Source organism: Molossus molossus, unplaced genomic scaffold, assembly GCF_014108415.1.
Source record: "Molossus molossus isolate mMolMol1 unplaced genomic scaffold, mMolMol1.p scaffold_m16_p_19, whole genome shotgun sequence".
Lineage (NCBI taxonomy): Eukaryota > Metazoa > Chordata > Mammalia > Chiroptera > Molossidae > Molossus > Molossus molossus.
Window position 1 is genome coordinate 32,284,881 of NW_023425354.1, and position 5,761 is coordinate 32,290,641.

General features: G+C 47.9%; 1 pseudogene; it reads left to right on the forward strand.

Annotated features, from left to right (window-relative positions):
• The first annotated feature begins 2,110 nt into the window (after positions 1 to 2,110).
• On the forward strand, positions 2,111 to 2,734 carry LOC118635057 (annotated as a pseudogene).
• Positions 2,735 to 5,761: the final 3,027 nt, after the last annotated feature.

Here is a 5,761-nt window from a genome sequence, read left to right on the forward strand (position 1 = left end):
ACAATTCTGTTGGTTTCCCATCTTCTCCTTTGTCTTATTTAGAGCAATCCTCTGATTTGAATGGATATTCTCTGTCCTCAGTAAAGGTTGGTGATCCTTGATGCTTCCAGATCTCTCTGTCTCTCTCTCTTTCTCTGTCTCTCTCTCTTTCTCTGTCTGTCTCTGTCACACACACACACACACACACACACACACACACACACACACACACACCAGGCAGGGTTTAGGAAGGGTCAGGAACCGCATGGCAAGCAGCTGACATTGGCTTGGCCAAATAAGAAAAAAAAAAAAATGTGCCTCTCCTGGGACCTACCAGTTAGGGGGTTACCAGCCGCAGGCTGGAAGTGGTTTTAACCTCTGGGCAGGAAGGTTGCTACTCTTTGGACAAACATCCTGGCTGGGAAATCCCCTGGTCTGGGGGTCCCTGAGGCCTGGCAGCCTTTCTCCATGCCATCTTGGCCTCTTCAAACCTTCCCCTGGCTCTGGGCTTGAGGCCAAGCCCCCTCCTGCCACCTCCAGGAACCCCTGTGAGAACTAGCCCAGGGCCCCCGGGGTGCCCCTCCCTCAGAGCTCCTGTGCAGAAGTGATTAATGAGGCAGAGGAAGACTTTCTTCCCAGCTGTGTCAACATGCCCCTGCCTTCCCAAAGTGGCTTGGCTAGCTGTAGGAATGACCTCCTCCATGCCTGTTCTCTCCTCACCAGGGGCCCTCTTCAGGGCCTGGGCCTCCCACTGGGCCATCAGAGTCTGATGGTGGCGATGATGATGATGATGATGATGATGATGATGATGATTATTTTATGATGCCTACAGCACTTGATATTTGCAGAGAGCAGCACCCTACTTCTTGGCTCCTCCTTCCAGCTGCCTGAGCCAGAAGATCTGGTGTGGCTATCTTTGGGTCACAGGGAGCAACTGGGTTACAGTTGCTGGAGCTTATATCACCTCCTCTGTGAAGCCTTCCCTGATCACTCCAGCAGGCTTTGTGCATATCCCTGCCCTCTAGTCACTGCCAGGTTTTGTCATTGTGTGGGGAACACATCTGTTTCCCTCACTGCTTCCTTAAGGGAGGAGACTGTGTTTCTCTGAGTCTTATTCATCTTTGTACCCATAATCCTCTTCCTCCACATTCCTGTTCTCACAGCAGCCTAACATGATGCTTGGCACATGTTATGATAAACACTTACAAAACGAACAAATGAATGACCTGGAATTCCAGGGCTCTGGTCTGTAGTTCTGCAGACTGATTCCCTGGTGTTGGAGCTGGCTCAGACCTGCTCATGACCACACATCCTGCCGTCTGTCCCAGCCCATCCTTGTGGGGTTCTCAGCGGTTGCCACTCAAGGAACTCTGGGGGAGCGATGTCAACCTGTGCTGCCTGGGAGTGGTGGTGGGGGGCCAGGAAGCCAGAAGCAGCCACGTGACATTTTTAAATTAAACTTTGTATTTTGGAATAATTTTATATTTATAGAAAAGTTGCAATGATAGTAAAAGTTCCTGTACACCCTTTACCCAGTTTCCCTTCATGTTAACATCTTGTATAACCAACGTACTTTGGTCAAAACGGAGAAATTAACATTGTGCCTTGCTAGCAATTAACCTCCAGTCTATTTGTCCTCTGCCAGTTTTTCCATTAATGTTCTTTTTGTGTTCCAGGATCTAATCCTGGATACCACAATGTAGTTGAGCCACATGATTTTGAGAATGGTGTTGTATTTAAAAATGTGCGTGTGTCACTTTCTTCCTCAGAATCTATCTGGGATGATTTTACGTGAGAACAAAGGTTTTTCCTGCCAAATATTCCAGTAAACTAATGCCACCGTGTTTGTTTTTTGTGGCTTCTCAGGTTCTTCTGCACCCTGCTGTGTGCCTGTGGGGAGTGAAGGACAGTCTCAAGTCATCTTCTGAATTCACAACATTAGATCTGCTGACGGGGAGGTGGGGGTGGGCACGGGTGGGCTGGGGGGCCCTGTGCCAGGCGCTGCTGCCGGGACTGCGCGTTCCCTCCAGTGAGTGAGTGCGGCGGGGGGTGTATCCCGGGCTGCCCCACCAGCCGCTTGGCTGTCTCACTGGACCAGTCCTCTGGTGACTCTTCGGGGTCATGGGGCACGATGTATCCCAATATGAAGCAGAAACAAGAAGAGACCCCAAATTCAAATGAACAGTCCTGTCCCAAGAAGAATTCTGAAGACGATCCAGCCTTCCACAGCTGGATCTCTTGTCGGCAGAGAAAATGAGCTGGTTAAAGGCTTGTCCAGAATGAAATAACTGGAATAACCAGTTAACAGCTAAGACTTCCAGCTCTGGCGTTATTCTTGTCCCAGAACATAGTGAAAATAAAGATCTTGCAGGAGTGACCCAAGAAGCATTTGATCTTATGGTTACAGAAAATCCATCCTCTCGGTATTGGAAAGAAGTTGCAGGAAAACAGAGGAAGGCTCTCTATGAAGCACTTCAGGAAAATGCGAAACTTCATGAAGAAATTGAACAAAAGGACAATGAAACTGCCTGCCTAAAAAAGGAGGATAAAGAACGGCAGAGGTAGCAGGACACATACAGTGTGTGGTAGAGGTCACAGAGAGACTGAAAGGGGACTTGTGGATACCTCTGAATCACCGGATAGTCAGGAGTTTGATTCTGAAGAGGAAACTGGTGAGGATTCTGCAGACTCCAAAATTGGTGCATGTGCTGAAGAAGTCGTAGCTTCCTCTGTGGATGCAAAACCGTGTATATGAGATTTATGAATATTTGACTCGAGAAATGTACCCGCAAATTTACCTCCACTATAGTTCTTTGTAGCAGAGCAAATAACTACGTAATGCAGACTTGAAATAAAACTTTTTTGTTTGAATCCTGGGACCCTATTATTGTATTAAAATACAATTACTATGTTTTTAAATTTATTTTATTATTATTATTTTCCTTTATTGATTTTAGAGAGAGAGGAAGCGAGAGGGAGAGAAAGATAGAAGCATTGATGAGAGAACATCGATTGGCCGCCTCCCGCATGTCCCCCACTGGGGATCGGGCCCACAACCTAGACATGTGTCCTGATTGGGAATCGAACCGGAGACTTTTGGTGCATAGGTCGATGCTCAACCACTGAGCCACACTGGCCAGGTGTATATTTTTTAATTTTTAATTTTTTTATACGGTCATCAAACTTTAGCCGGGATTTGTTGTGGGTGGTGAGGTTGGAATGTTAGTAAGTGATTTATGAAACTTGGACAATGGCTTTGTTATTTAGCAGAGGGCTTTAAGAAGAGTTTGATGAGCAATGCTACGTATTTTCAATCTGTGGTGTTTTACGCAGATAGTGTTTTCTCAAATGTCAGACACGACTTGTATATATGATAAATACGCTTCAGTCTCCCATTGAAAAAAAAACAAAAACCAATCCTGCTGACTGCAGGTCTGATCTGAACAAGAAACCGTGATTGTTGCACTCGTGTAGGGCTGGGGAACGATGTATGTGAGTGTGTTTGGGGGTCTCGGGTGGTAGCCTGGGGTCCTCTTGAGAGGCAGAGACATGATGTTTGAGTTGAGAGTAGAATTGTCCTGGGTTCCCCTGTTATTGGTCCTCAGCCTTTTTCTCTCTCCCTCACCCTATCTTTCCATGTGTGTATCTATTTGCAGCATCACAGTTGGTCTTGGTTTTGCTTATTATCCTGGTCAGCTGGTGGAATAATTAGAGTTAAATTTTCAATTAAAATGTTACCGGATGTTCTGTTAATAGCAGAGGTGAACATTCTGCCCGCTTTAGAGAAGATACGATCTTCCTGTGCAGCTAAGGCTTTGGAGGCTCAAAGGCGGGGGGAGAAAGAAGCCGGAATGCAGGTGGGGCGATGGGTCAGTTAAGGTCCTTGCTCGTTGGCCCTCTCCACTGAGCAGTTCCCCTCGGGTGTGCAGGTCTCTGACCAATGTCCACTGATGTTATTTTCTGTGCTTCTGATCTCTAATTCCTTTTGCTCCAAGAGGTGGACAAGCTGGTGGGGCTGTGGGAGAATGTGGGAGGTAAGGTATTTGGAATTTGTCTTTGGAATTCTTCCCATTTTTTGAAAAGACAGCCAGTGACTGCTGGGAGAGCCCTCTAAGAGCTGTCTGTTTTGGTCAGGGGCTGGGTAGAGATGGGAGGACTGGGAGGAGAGGGAGGAGGTATCTAGGGTGGACAGAAGCCTGAGTGACCTTCACACCCTGTTGGGGACAACACCCTGCTGGGGAAGCCTGAGGTCAGAGGTTCATGACACACCCTGAGGCTTCCACCCTGGGTCTCCCAAGGCCTCTCACTATTGGGAGGAAGAGGCCTGCAGAAAGCCAGCACCAAGTCAGCAGTCGGGAGAGCACTGGACACAGGGATCCACTGACCCCACAGACATCAGATGATTAAGGGGGCAACTCCTCTCATCTCTGAGTGGAGGGAGACGTGGTGTGTGTAGGGAGCATGGGCATTCACCACCACCCCCGTCGTAATTATCTACTGCAAATCCACTTCCTGGTCTGTATGTGACAGCCTCCCAGGTCCATGGTAGGCGGCCACTGCCTTAAAAACCCTTGAATGGTGGTTTGAAACCTCATCATTTCCCACCCCCAGTCATTCCTCCAATTCAGACCACATCAGCCGGTTTAGAGAGGAGCACAGGTTTATTGTGCTAGTTGGGCTTTGGGGTACTTGTCTGCTCATCCCTCCTGCCAGCCTCTGCAGGAAGTGCTGGTTGAAATAGTGGAGGTGTTCTGGGTCCCTGTTCCCAGACCGCTGCTCCCAATGATTGGAGCAGGGGTGGGCAACTAAAGACAGGCACTTCTACACTGGCTAGGGACCCAAGGACTTGCCTGAACCAATCCGATCCCTATTTTGAATCGCAGCTGGGAAACAAGCTAGACGTAGTAGTGGCTGGGATAGTAGCTGGTGAGGATTCCATGAGGTTGAGGATAAAAAGCCAAAGCCTCGTGCAAACCAAAGTTAGAAGGGAGCTTAAAAACCAGAGTGGGGGAAGCTGATTGGCAGAGAGAAGACAATGAAATAGATGTCCAGAGAGAAACAGGGCAATCGAAAGACAGGAGCTCAATGCTGCCACCTTCTTTGTGGTTTTTCCATTTGCATTCTGGTTCTAGACTCCTGACTACAGGTATCTTTGCCGCAAATTCCACTTTTTTTGCACTGACTTAAGTGGGTTTCTGTTCATTGCAGACACATGAGCCAGACCAGAATACAGGTCCCTCTTGCCCAGTCCTGGGAGCCCAGTTCCCTCCGTTCAGCATCCTTAAGATAGTGAGATATTCTATGGAGCTCTGAGCTGGCACAAGGACTGTGTTTCTCATGCATAACTTATACTATGCTTCTGGTGGATTACGGGTGAAATAGGTTTGGGGGTCTGGTTGGGGAACCTAAGCACTATGTGGGGAAATGAGTGCTGAATTTGAAACAACCAGTTGAACAAGGGTCTCTGAGGTTGGGGCCTGAGCGTGGGCTCCTGTGCAGCCCAGTTGGGATATCATTTCTTTCTCTATTGCCTTTCCTATTAATCCTAAATCCTTACTAAAGACTCTCCATTAGATCTACTCACTTTCTCACGGACTCTGGACTCTGCCTGTCCCACATGCACCGCCTTCTCTCTCCACCCCTAGACCTTCTTAAAGGAGCTACTTCCTCACCTCCCATAAATTCCTCAACCCTCTTCCCACCATTCCATGGAAACAGATGTGGTAGTCCATGGGTTTATTTATTTATTTATCCTCACTCGAGGACATTTTTCTATTTCTTT